Genomic DNA, 14,493 nt, shown 5'->3' with positions numbered 1-14,493 from the left:
GAGCCTGACCATGAAGAGCTTTGTAGGTGAGAAGAAGGATTTTAAATTCTATTCTAAATTTTACAGGAAGCCAATGCATAGAAAGCTAAAACAGGAGAAATGTGATCTCTTTTCCTGGTTCCCGTCAGAGGTTTCTGTCATTTGATTGAGGCACTTCAGCCTCCAGGCTTCCAGGGGTCCTCCTAATCTATTTCCTAATAGACATTCACTGAATACAAGTCCATCCTGATAGAGGTTTCTATTGGCTGACCAAACGCCCCATGTGGCGGACAAACTGCACGCAATTTGTTCATGGACCGGACCAGTCAGCACCATTTTGGATCTTGGGCGATTGGAGGACAGTATGAATATTATCTTTATACAGAACGATGAGTAAAGTAAATAACAGTTCAGATGGATTGATCGCTTTGGAATTACTCGTCAGAGTCACCAAATCTCTGAAAAGTCCCTGTCTTCCCGGTCAGATTACTAAGCTTCTGGAAAGGCTACAAAGACACCAAATACATTGTTAGAAAGCTGGAGCTAACGGCTACACAGCTGAAGTCAACCTAAAGCTGAATTGAAAGGTGTCGGAGCAAAAAAGAGATTTGTGAGTTGATTTTTGGATTCCTGATTTCTTAGTTACAAAGACACTGTAATTCCATGATAGTTTAAATAAAGCTTCTGGACGGACTACAATTGCTAGAAAATCTTGTTAAAATGGTGCATTTCTCTGCTTCAAAAAACAAAAACAAAGTAAGTTACACTGTATTGATCTGGAGATATTCAATATTACATTATACCACCTAGTTTTGTGTCGGGTTAGGGTTAGGGTTGTGACACAGCTGACTTTGGAGGGTTAGGATCCTGATATACTCCATGCACACGGTTCTGTTAACATTACATAGGGTGTCTGTATTAACAGATGACTTCACACCTGCAGTTTGAGTGTAAAAACAATCAGTTTGTTAAGACAAGGGAAGGACATGGACACATGACATGATAACAGATTTACGTCATGTAGTATCTCATGACTTTATGGACTTAAATGAAATATAATGTGAGGTTTAGGGCCCAATTTTAACAATCCAAGAGTACGTCGTGGAGCGCATGGCGCAGCTGCATTTAGGGCGTGTCCAAATCCACTTTTGCTAGTTCGACTGAGGGGAAAATGGGTCTGCGCCGGATACATCGTTAGAAAGAGAGGTACTTGTTTTATAGGTGTGTTTTGGTCATAACATGCAATAAACCAATCAGAGTGTCATCTCCCACTCTCTTTAACAGCCAGGCGCAAGTGTACCTTGGCACATTGCTGTTATGATGGCGGATTTGCATCATACTATTTTTATTTGTAATATTTTGCATGTGTGTGTGCTGCTGCGTTTCCGTGTGTGTGTGTCTGTGTGTGGGTGTGTAACAAGCACGCTGAAATGAACATTGAATAGCTGTGTTCCTGACTTTAGACCAGGCTTTTGTTGTTCAATGGTGCGATCAATTTCTGCTGATGCACCTGAATGCACCTGAACACACCTCCCTGTAAAATCAAAGTACTTTTATTGGTTCCCCTAAGGAGAATACTTACATGCTGTAAGACCAGCATGCCCATGGGGGCAAAGATGGTTGCAGGTGGACTTGCTATATTCAACGACGTGGGCGCTGGACGGGAAATTAACAACTGCGCCGGTCTTAAAATAGCAAAGACACCTGCGTCGGGTTTCGCGCCGTGCTGCGTTGGGTGCAAGATAGGGCCCTTAGTGTTTAAACTGCTACGGAGTTAGCAAGAAATTGGTCGGTGTATTGGCTCTCACTGGTGTTAAAGATTCACTTTACATATCAAAAATGGATTTAACGAGTCGAGAAAGGAGTCACTCGCAGTGACAACCGCACAGAGAATGACCAACTGTAGATATAACTATATTATCATTGTGCTTAGAGTATAATGCAAAGCTGTTAAACAGGCATGGAGCCGCGCCGCCATCTTAGAAATGTCGTGAATGTGTGTGTGTAACTGTAGTAGGTTATAGCTTGTTTTCTTTCATAATTTTTGGTTTTCTTGCCTGAAGATTCTGCTCTTATCAACGCTGTTTCCAGCAGCAGCGGCAGCAGCTGTTTTCAGCAACCAACTAATGATAAACCCACTGTACACTACCTGGCCAGCACCAGGCAAACGTTGTTGGATGAGACGTTATGTAAAGAATACAGTTGATTTCATGGTGGCTAAAACTCCTATAGTTGCTTTAGTTGTTAAGTACTCAAATTGTTGTTTTATTGTGGTTAAAATAACTGGGTGCTTAAACTTCCCAAACTATAATTACAAGCCGCCACATGTGGAAACATCATTCCTGTCGCCTCCTAATGATAATTCCAAGTTAGAGATATAATCAGCTACTTTCTAACAGCAACTACTGTATATCTCTGAGACAAAAACAGCAGAAGTCTCAACAAACCAGTGGTGAAACAGGCAGATGCATCTAAATAAAATCCATAATTAACAAGAATGAAATGAATTCATGTCATTGAAAAAGAAACTTTACACTGACTTACTTCAAATATGTAATACAGTGTACACTCAAGCTTCGCCAGACTACACCGTTTATTAACATAGCCATCCTGAGAGATACAGAGATAGGTTTGTGGAATTGACAGTCTTAATTAGCTTTGTATCTTGCAGAGCGCTGCGGCGGAGGGAATGGCAAGTCCACACAGCATTCTGGGATGGGAGAAAAGCTTACTCTGGTATTTTGGCATTTCTTTAAGACTATCACAATCATCCTGGGCGTCGCTAAGCACGGGACAGAGAAACGGCGCCTCTGCAAAATAGCCTCAGGAAGGAACCTGTTTTGGTGGAACGTGTTCAAAGATTGTTTCAGTTTTTTGTTTTTAAAAAAACCAACAGCGCAACTTTTATTGCAATTTTTCAGGCATTTTGGGCTGCTACAATCTCAAAAAAAGTCAGCAGAATCTTGGAGGGACTGTACAGTGTGGTATGCAAACAATTCAAGAAGCAATACCACAGGCCAAGCTATCAAGCCTGTTTGGAACGGGCACTGTACTAGGGCCCCAAATGAATGAAGACTAGGAGTCACCTTGCTAATGTTCATGCTCTGACTTTAAAATTCTGTTAAGAGGAGCTATTAACATCCTTTAACAATTCACCACAGTGTAAGTGTGGAGCTTGTGGCTCTGCATTAGTTGCATTCATTCTTTACGTTTCTAAACATAACTCAAACAGTAGCACAGCCATGAATGTTTCTGCTGCAAATAAATTAGCAGGAGACTGAAGTCAGGCTTGGTTTCCTGCATGTATATCTGGATTTTCTTTTTTTCAGTTTTAAAAATCCCATGTCTTTTCTCTGACCTTCCCAAACACTTTGATGACATGCTGTAGAACCATATTTCCTAGCTTGCTTGTTAATGTCATTTTTCAGTTTGGAAAACTCAAAGAATGTGTGAGACAAGTTGTAACACACATTCAAATCGAATCAGGGCCATGTTGGGGTTGTTTTGAATGGGCGCTGAGGGACATATGAGGGTGGTATGAGTACCGGGAATCAGCACCCATTTAACAGTTACTGTATAATGTCACTAATTAAAACTTGAAAAATTATAAATTCTTGTTGTATGTTACATGTGTTACTTCTGTCTGTTCTGTTCAGATGACTTGTATTGCTTGTCTGTCCTTCCTGGATGAAGGGACCCCTCCTCTTTTGCTCTTTCTTTCTCTATTCCTACTTGCTCATGGCTTTCGAGGAGTTCTTACTGACCTGAACCTAATTTACTGAATTTACCTGACTTGGTGCAACCCCCCTCCCACACACACACACAGATTTCCCCGCCAGTACGCACCCTTTGTTGGATTTCTAAAATGTTTGGAAAAAGCTCTTTTTTTCCCCAAATGACTGCACAGAGCCTAAGAGATGGGAGTGCAGGGAAGTGAATGTATGTGACAGTGAGTGTAGCGGAGGAGCAAGCATTGACGTGCACGCCCTGCACATCAATTACTGTATAAACGTCAAAAAGAGCTAAGCTTGCAACATAGAGACACACACACACACACACAAACACACACACGTAGAGCAGACCGATGAGCACATTGACTGCAGTACATGTACAGAAACGTGCACACAGGCAAGAACACGCACCATCCAACTCCTACACACACACACACACACACACACACACACACACACACACACACATAACTGGCCTGCACATATATATGTGATATATCAGCTGGTGTCAGCTCCTGTGTGGCAGTTCTGCAAAATATCAGTGTCAGCAGCAACCAGCAGCCCTGACAGTAACACGTTCAACCGTTGTAAATTATCACATAATCAACGACACATTACTAAAAAAGTTACTATTAAAATAATCACAGTAATGGCATTTATTACTAAATCATTTTTCTCAAAGTCTGTATCAGATCTGTCCCAGTCTCACTTGCCAGACCTTCCACAGCGACATTGAGGAGGGTGTGGCACAAAGTGTGTAGTGGAGTCGCGGTGTGCTGTCGGGTATAATGACGAATTGGTTCCACAGCCAGACTGGTATGGCCCTCCACACCGCGTATACACAGCGGTGAACTGTTGCCTCACTAGCTATGTTTCCATCCACACATTGTTAAGTGATATGTGTTTTATTTTATCATGTGTTTTATTTTATCACTTAATTTTTGACCATGTAGCACTTTGAGATTTTTGCAAATATAAAGTGCATTATAAATAATTTTTTTTATTATTATTATTATTATATCGAATGAAAAATAAAATTGAAATTTCATGAATATCTCAAAAGGAAATACGCTCAACGTTATTTGCAGAATAAATAATGAATTGCGATTACGTTTTAGGTCATTTTATGATTGCAATCTGCCACAAAATGAAGAAGAAGAAGTTTTAACTAGTATTTCTGCTCTGTTTGCACACTTGGCGTCTGTCACAAAGACAGCTGGAAGTGGACGGACGAGGAGACGAGAGAATTTTTGAATTTAATTTATCAGGAACTCGTGAAGGAAATGGCCGACAAAGGTTAGGACAAGCCGTGGGACATCCTGCAGAATAAATGGAAGGCACTCAAACAGCTAGACATGTCTCAAAAAAGAGTTGTCTTGCAGCGGTTCGGAGGGACAATATAAGGCAAGTTGCATCTGCATCATCATAGCGATGTGTTGATAGCGTTGTTGTTTTCTTATTATAGCTTGATATGTCACTGTCAGCTGGCACATAAGCACTATTACAACTTGTGCAATATTGCTCATCTCAGAAGAGACATGTTTGCAGACATGCAAATAAGATTCATTGTACAGCTCAATAAAATGTAGAAAGTCTTTGGCAATTAGATTCCATTCTATACGAATCTTTCGTATATCTATATATAGGGGTAGAAAATCATCAGACCCCCGATGGAATCAAGACACCTGTGGTGGTGACGAAGGAGTCTGAAGACCAGATCGAAGGAGACTCCGGACCGGGCAGCTGGAGTAGAGGACTGGAGTTGGAAGGGGGGGGGGGTTGAAGGGTGCACTCTTTGCCTGCAACAACAGGGAGAAAACAATTATTCAAAGCAGGGTTGTGCCTCTGTGATTGGCCCTTGCCATTTGTGTAACAAATCTGATTGGTTTAGCAGGAGTTGAACGCAGGTGAACGCCTCCAACAGTTGATTCGAGGTATTGATTAAGGGTGAGGTCTTCATGAAAGGATTTACGCTAAGATATATAACAATCAGGTGACTAGGTTCAGATATGCGACAGTTATACACAGGATGATCATTTCTAATTTATTAGGTGCATCATATTATTAACAGCTGAATTGATTTAGGAGTGCATCAGTGAATCATTGAATGTTGTGCGAAATTGAATGGAAACACCTTCAAATGTCTCAAATAAATCCAATATACCAATTTGATCGCAAAACAGTATGTGATGTCATTACGCACAGGTCTTTTTTCGCTTTAAGGCAGTTGGATGGAAACACACTTTCTCTAGCTTTGTTTGCATGCGTTTTTTTGACCAAACTTCAGATAATTTAATTGAGAAGTGGATGGAAACTTAGCTACTGACACCCAAGATCTCTGCCACAAGCCTGTATTCTGCACAGGTGGCCCACCTGTACAAATCTATCTCTCTCCATTTAGCCAAAGAACTTCTAAACTCTTTGGTTTAACAAGCCAGTTTGCAATCTACAACCATGCTTAACATCAACTCAGTCTAGTTTATTCGCCCTAAACTAGTTGATAGACATGCTTCTAATTCGCGTTTTCTTTTTTTTTCTGTGACATTTTAGAAGTTCTCTTAAAAATGTTGCTTGACAATCAGATGGAGACTAGTGGATTAGTGGAGGGAATCATGCATAACAAATCTGTTCTATACCTTTTCACATCATGGGGGTTAGTCTGCAGACCAGTGGACATGCCAGGACATGCCCAATGTCTCCGAAAAGACAGATCGAGAGAGCAAAAGACTTGTGTTGATTAATTAAATGGAACTGAGGCGGGAGAGCGAGAGATCTGCTGAAGATTTCACACCAAACTTTGCACTACACTTTATTTTAATCACATTTTCTTGTAGCTCCAGTGGAATCGAGTCAGACTTCACAATGTGAATTTCAAACTGAACAGAAATGCTGGACAAAACAATCGCAACTCACGCTTCACTTGTTCATGTGTTAGAGGTCGGTGCTAAAAACACTGACAACATTTAAAAACCAAAGTTGAGAATAAAAACTGTAAATGCCTGTTTGTATTTCGGGCATTTTTGTTGTGTTTCTTTCCTCTAAACATTTATTATGTTGCAGCACACATTTTCAAAAACTTTGTGTCTAAGCCGTCATTTTTTAACCTTCATTTTTTTAATGTTACAACATTTTGGCAGCTCTCAATACAACCTGAGTCACAAAAACATACGGGCTTCTTATCAGGTTTCCATGTTGTATTCCGCTTTTGTCTCGTGTTATTTTTACTGTATAACTGGACTGTTTTTTATAGTTTCATGACTTTAAAGTACTTGCAAAAACAAGCTTTTCTGTCTATTGCATTATAATAAATTAAATGTCTTTGAGTTTTGAACTGTTACTTGGAAAAAACAAGATATTTGGTGATGACGTCAACTTTTGGCTCTGGGAAATTGGTATGCACATTTTTCACTGTTTTCTGAAATATTTAATGCACCAAACAAGGAGTAATAATTGGATTAATTGATAATAAGGGTACAAACATGGTAAACATGGGGTAACAATTATTCTTGATCCCAGCAGGGAGGAAACAGACAGGGACATTAGCCAAGCAGAGTGAGAGAGAGAGAGAGATAGAGACCCACTTTGTTATGACAGAGAGAGAGAAAGAGGGGGGGTAATCAGAGAGCAAGACAAAAAATACATCTAGATGAACACTTCATTATCTTTTGCTGACACATCCCAGCTAACTAATATGTCAACTCTTATATCTCTTTTGTAACACGCACACACACACACACAGACACACACACACACAGAAACACACACACACTCAAACAAACAAACACACACAATGAAATAGAGACACAATTGAGTGTCAGGCTCAATGATCTGGAACAAAAGGAGTCAGCAGTTCTGTGACACCGACCTCCCATGGCTCTTAACTGACCCTGCTCTCTCTGTGTGTGTGTGTGTGTGTGTGTGTGTGTGCGTGCATGTGTCACTGTAGCCATGGAAACTCACATGAAACCCTTTCAGACTAGAGTACAAGTAGAAAATACACAGATTAGGCAAATACCATGCTATACTATACTATAATACTAGGTATTCCCAATATGTAGTAAGGGAGGACAAACTGGTGAGAGAGAGAGAATGTAGTGGAATCCTGTGGCCTAAGGCCTGTCTCTGTCAGAATTTAATTTATGGCAGTTGACTTTTAGCCTGGCTTGGTCCTCCTACATACTTCCACTAAATTTTCACTTAGCTTCAGTACTCGCGGTGTAGTCTTGGGTTTTCTCCACCAAAGTTTTTGGGGGTCCTATCAGTGAACCGAGAGAGTGGCTGAGAACGATGACGTTGAGGTGGTGCACTAGCTTGAGTTGTAGTTCCGTAATGGCGGCGGAGAAAGATGCGAGCGAAGCCATTCGATCCGTTGCGGCAACGCTGCCGAATGTTCAAAAGTTAAAGCACGAGCAGAACAATCTTTGGTTGGTGGCCATGATGTTGTGGCCCTCTTCCCCAGGGGGTTTGGGAAAGGTGTAATTTTCCAGCTCGCTCCGTTAGTAGTGAAGGAGTTGGCTTAGGCTACCGCTATGAGGCCAATACTAGCATTGCTAATGCTAAATATAAGCCTTGTCGGTCTCCCCTCTTTTGCACATGCTCAGGACATAATTCACAACCAAACGTTAGTGATTGGTTGAGGCAAATCCAGAGTAGCTCTGGCCAGATCCAATAGGTTTAAACTTCAACCGAGTAGTGATGATCAAATAAAGCTTTGTGAACCAGTGTCTTTATTTTCTGAGCCCACTAGTTGGCACTCACTGTTCAACAAAGGGTTAAGAATACACTGAATTGCAATGCCTTAAGCCTATCTCTTAAAACCAAGAGCGCCATCTAGTGGACTCAGAAAACAAAGACACTGGTTCACACAGCTTCATTTGGCCATCACTACCATAGAGTACCCACCTTCAAGGAAGTTAACACTTGTCTATGGAGAGAGGCCAGACTCTCTGGACAAATTAAATATACAAGAGTCTGGTAGGACCAGGCCAGATGACGTATGCCCTCATTCACCTTTAAAAAAAAAAAGTTTTTCACTAACCAGAATTGTTTTATTTCAACACAACTGAGAGTTCCATGTCCATTTAATGTAAGTGCAGATAAAAGTTCCAAAACACAGTCACCTAAAATGCTCCTTGAGGTAAATGGATTAAAAAAAGTTCCAGCTGTTTGTAGCTCTTCAAAGCCGGCTTTAATCTGCAACCAAAGAAATACACTAAATTGTGGTTACTGTAAATAGTTAACAGACAGCCAGGCAGTGAAAGTCTTATGTGAGATGCCTGTAGTATGTGTCACTCATTCGCAAATAACACAGTCAAACTGAAACCAGTTTTAAAGCACACACAGTCTGTGCTGACAGTCATTGTGAAACCAGTTATTCAGCGCTTATACTCCCAGGCTCCCTCGCCACATTGCTTCCTGAATCAGAGGAGAAGACCACAGACCACTACTGACCTGCTACTGCACAGCGGTATCCTAAGTGCTGGATGGCTGATGGTCAACCACAAGGAGAAATCAAGACGGTTTTAGAGAGTGAGGCTGCCAATTAGTCATATTAGCATTCCTTTACATGGAATAATCACACGAGATTCTGATACCCTGTTGTGTCTTATAAAACAAATAAAAAGTGTGAAATGTAGATTTGATCTGACAGTTAAAGCAGATCCTGAGGGAATAAGAGCTCAATTAAGCTGTCAGGAAGAAATCTACACACTAGATGTGAAGGAGACAACATGAAAAGGCTGCAAAATATCCTATCTTAAAATCAAAATTGGACTCTTGTGGTATGATGGCTGGAATAGGGTTGAATGATTTGATTTCTAAAAAAACGTAAACTGTTTCTCATGCTGACCAGTGCGGCAGCTCCTCTGCCTGTTCCAGCTGGCCCACTCTGTTGGGATTAGTAAACCAAATTCAAACAAGTCAATGGGCTGTGCTTGCTCAGGCAACACCCATGGGGCGCACATTGACAAAAAATGCCGTTTGTGTGAGAGAAAGCTCCATGTGGAGTTAAATGTGTTTTTGTACTTCATACATCTACCACACACACACACAAAACTAAACAACACACTAAAAGATGAGAAATCCAATGAAGCATATAATGCTGCAGCATACGTTTTTTAGATGACAGTTTCCTGTTTCCTTTTCTGTTTCAATATCACAGGCACAAAGCCGACTCCAAAAAGAAATGTCTTTCCATGAATGAATGGTCATATGGCTGAATGGGAGCAGCAAATCCTAAAAAGCAGGATTCAAAATCTTGTGTAAAGCATAAAAGCCAAAGAGTGGAGAGTGTCACATACATTCTCACTCCCAACTCTTCACAACGTCTTTCCATCAGGTTTTCAACGCTCTGGGTATTACTTTGACATCTTTTTGTCCATGTGCAGGGCAGGTATTTTCAGTTCAATTCAATTAAATTTTATTTATAGTATCAATTCATAACAAGAGTTATCTCAAGACACTATACAGATAGACCACACTCCAGAATTTACAAGGACCCAACAGTTCTAGTAGTTTCCTCCAGAGCAAGCAACAGTGCGACGGTGGTGAGGAAAAACTCACCTTTGGGAAGAAACCTGGGACAGACCCAGGCTCTTGGTAGGCGGTGTCTGACGGCTGGTTGGGGTTGGAATGAAGGGTGGCAATTACAGTCCCAAAAAAACAGCAGTTTGTAGTAGTTCTTGTAGTAGTTTGTGGCATAACAGGGCACTGTTCGACATAACAAGGCACAGCAGGACGTAGCTAGATCGTGGCAGGATGTGAGGTACAGGCAACAAAATTACTTTGTTAGGTTTTGAAAAAGTTAAAATAAGTATGTTTGTAATGTAACATACATATGTGAAGTTAGATAAGTAGCCTTAGTTGTGTATGTAACTTACGTAGATTACATGTTAAAGTTAGGGCTGTCAAACAATATTTTTTATTGTAATTAATCGCTGAATGTCTATGGTTAATCAAAATTAATCGCATGTTTCATCATATGATTAAAATTCTATTATTTTTCATTTCATAACAATGGAAAGCAATTCTTACCAGCTAAAATCTAAGAGTATGCAAAGAAAGTTACGTCATGAACTAGACTTTAAGATTTGTATTTGTTTATTACGGTATTTATTGACGTCTCTGCAACTTTGTTGAAGTGCTCGGCACATGTTTCAGCATGTCTGGGCGATATGGAGAAAATCAAATATCAGAATATTTTTGACCAAAAACCTCGATATTGATACAGCAGTGATGTTGTAGTGTTGATTATTGGTGCTTTCAAAAAAGATTTACACAATGAGATTTTTTATAAACAATTACCAGTAATGTTTATACAATGACTAAGTTGGTAAAGGCAAATACTAGTTTGCTGTAACAGTTACAACCGTCTGGTAAGTTCAGAATATGACATCACTTTACTGTAATGCAGCCTTTAAAACCAGGAAAAGACAACACTTAGATGATATCTGGTCTCACGTCACAATGTCAATATAACATCGATATATTGCCCAGCCCTATGTTTTCAGCATAGTGTCGTTCTTCCAAATGTTGAACCGTTGAGGTGAACGAGTGCAAAGTCCAACCAGAGTCAATGCACCCCTCAACTGCAATGAATGGGACGGATCAGAACATACCAACCGTAGTACGTCTTTAAGACTTTTATGATACTGACAGGTCTGCAGTTAGTTGCCACAAGAGCAAGAGCAAGAGCTGTAGTACTTTTTGGGGTTTGGTTTCATCCACAGGTCGGCAACTAGCACTCTCCCAAACATTGCTTTGCTTGAGTCCGCTAGCATCAACCTGTGTCACGTTAACTGTGCTATGCGTAAGGCTTTCGACTTGTCTACTGAGCCAACCGAAAGTTTTGGAAAATAAAAGCCCCGTTAGAATTGTGTTGCGGCTGTCTTTCTCTATTATGCCTGCAGAAGTAAGATGTGGAAAGAAAAGACGTATGGCAGCTTCATGATGAAGTACAGGTAAAGGGTCAAAATGGTAGCCTAGCCCCAAGACGCTGTAGATTCTAGTGATTTTAGCCCCTTAGCTAACAGATAAGAGGCTTTGTTAGGCACGACGCAAAGCTGAGTGAAGTGTATACTACATTAATAAATGGGTGCGTGGCATGCGTGTGAGGGACCAAGTTGTTAAGGAAGAGGAGTCACAAGGGGGGTTCAAAAGTAAGGGCTTTTATTTGCCATGTAATGTAATCATTACAACAAAATAAAAATAAAGTTTTTGGACCCGTAAAAGAGGTCAAATAAACAGAAAGTAATTAAAGCTCTTAACATAAGAGACTCAAAAAAGAAGAACAAAAAATTCTTCTGACCCGCTACCAAAGAAACAAAGGGGACTTACACAATGGAATTGGCTGATCCGACGAATTTTGACACACAGGGGGAGACTAACAATGACACTACTACATAAACACAATAAACATACCTAAAAAATTATTCCAAATTAAATTAAATTGTACTCATCCTTAACTCATCAAAAACACTCAATAGTGCATAATTCTAAACCCCAGAATATCTATGGAGAGAGTAAAGCTTCCCTCCCCGAACATAACAAGCATTGGTAGTGTCCAATTAGGCCACCTTCCCTATAAAGCTGCTCCTTCTCCAAGCACCACCCCTTTAAGCCAGCAGACCTCCCGGATCACTCCTGGATGTGGACTCAAACACCAGTAAACTCAAAACAAATAGTTATGCAACAGAATGGCCATCCAAAAGTAACTAACGGTGCGCGCTCCCTAAGAGACTTCTGTGTGAGCAACTATAGGAACCAGTTGTCTTGTGAGTTATTTGTAACTGAATAAATCTTTGCAACAAATGTATGATGTGTATGAAAAAAAAGCACATAAACTAATCCTAAGGAAAAACATAAGTGCATGAGGTTACTGCTCTTAAGCTGGTTGTGTGGCCACGGCTGTTGCCATTACAATGCGATTAAAAAAAAATGAACGCGTTTTGTTCGGTTCTTGTTCGTTTTGTACGCGTTTGCTTTATCGTATAACGATTAAGGCGTTACTACTAACAGCCCTAGTTACAATATATCAACGTTGACTATTGGCACGCTGTGTTTTTTTTTTCTAACCCTAACCCCCCTGCGGTAGTCTCGCATTAGCAGAACTTCCTCCACAGCGCTGCGGATGAATGTCTGGCTAGTCCATTGGGATGTGTATGGTTGAAAGTAGTTTTAGTCGTGCAACAGAAACTCAGATTGGACAGACAGTCTAGCTTGCTGTCTGGATTTAACCTCCAGAGATCTGAGGAGCAGTTAACCATAGTCCTCAGAAATCCACCGGAGGTTAGAATTACAACACAAAGAAAGTGGAAGGGGACGGATATCCAGCCGAATTGAGGGACATCCAGCGTAATTTCCAGCACCACCTGAACTATCCCGGAAATGAATTGTCATCGATAAAGACTAGCCCTGGGCCACCCCCCGCCACAGCCTTAACGCACTACCCCCATTCAACTGAAAGGAAGGACCTTAACATGGCCTGAAAAAGCTCTTGAGTAAGGTGTTTAACACCACAACGCCTCCTGTGGAGTTCTCATTGTTAATGTAACTAGATAAATAGAGGGGGTGGCTAAGAAACAGCACTTCATTCAGATAACTCTCCTTAAAGATAAATAAAGATTAGTCTTTAGACCAAGAACACCAGCACCATAACCTTCCAGCTACCTCTGGCTAACAATAGCACCACTGTTAATGTTTGCCACCATTACATAATGAAACCAACAGTCTGCCTTGTGTGCTTCATCAATTCCCAGTAAAGGTAAATATATATACAGATAAAACAATATTAAAATATTTCCATGTTGTTGCTGGTTACAAAGTCCTTTTGTATGAATGATTTTACCTTGATGTAATGTCAGGCTCTCCTATCTCTTTTAACAGCAGTTTATTTAGTAAAACCAATTTTGAAAAATTCTATATTGTAGTGTGACATATTTATTATGTAATCTGTATGGGCTGCAGTTGTTTTTTGCTTCTATTTGTATAATCTTTAAAGGGATGACCCCAGCGTGCTCTCTTTGATTTATGAAATATGTATTAAGTCATGTTACAGAGTGATTTGATCATTACGACATGCATTTGTAAACAATGATTAAAACCAATTGAACCAATTTCAGTGGTGATCCAGAATGAATTAAAGTTGTTCTGCTTGGCGTGGAGGAACATTTTCAGTTCTGTTTTTTTTGTTTTGTCATTTCTTTAAATTCTGCATAATTCTGCAGGCCCTACATTAACTTACTTACAGTACAAGTGTCAATGTGGATTCTGACCTGAAGCTATTTCCAGGCAATAATCTGGGTTATTACATGGCTTGGATGAATTATAAAGTATATGTTATTTTCTTCATAACAGACCATTGCTAAGTTCCCAGACACAGTTCTGTTCATTCTAGGGGACAGCTATCAATCAATCGAGCCGGGTTCGTGTCCTACGTGTGTCCTTACTGTCCCGTTATTCCCCCTTAACCTAACAGCGTCAAAAGGGACGCCAATAGTCCCGACCGAGCATGTGTTATATGACGCTAAAGATTACCTTTAGCGTCATATAACAACGACAAAGGCACCTGACCAGGCATCCGTATTTTACGAGATGGGAGTGGGAATGTGTAACTATAACGCTTCAGCTAATGTTGTGTTTATTGCTGTGATTAAAACAACAGCTGGGTAATTTGTGCATCACGGCAGGACCCCATAAAATATGTTCGGCTACTAATGGCGTTTTTCCACTGCTGGTAACAGCTTGCCTCGGCTCGCCTCGGCCCGCCTCGGCTCGCCTCGGCCCA

General features: G+C 40.6%; 1 long non-coding RNA gene across 1 annotated transcript in view; it reads left to right on the top strand.

The window, feature by feature from the left end:
• Nucleotides 1-4,505: 4,505 nt before the first annotated feature.
• LOC117943620 overlaps nt 4,506-14,493 on the top strand; it is a 10,869-nt gene continuing 881 nt past the window's right edge. The window contains exons 1-2 of the long non-coding RNA XR_004656396.1: nt 4,506-4,564; nt 12,468-12,473. This is a non-coding gene — a long non-coding RNA (uncharacterized LOC117943620). The remainder of the gene's footprint in view (nt 4,565-12,467; nt 12,474-14,493) is intronic.

This window comes from Etheostoma cragini, chromosome 4, assembly GCF_013103735.1.
Source record: "Etheostoma cragini isolate CJK2018 chromosome 4, CSU_Ecrag_1.0, whole genome shotgun sequence".
In the NCBI taxonomy this organism is placed as follows: Eukaryota; Metazoa; Chordata; class Actinopteri; order Perciformes; family Percidae; genus Etheostoma; species Etheostoma cragini.
Note: the sequence above shows the minus strand (reverse complement) of the source record. Positions and strands in the feature narration are given on the sequence as shown.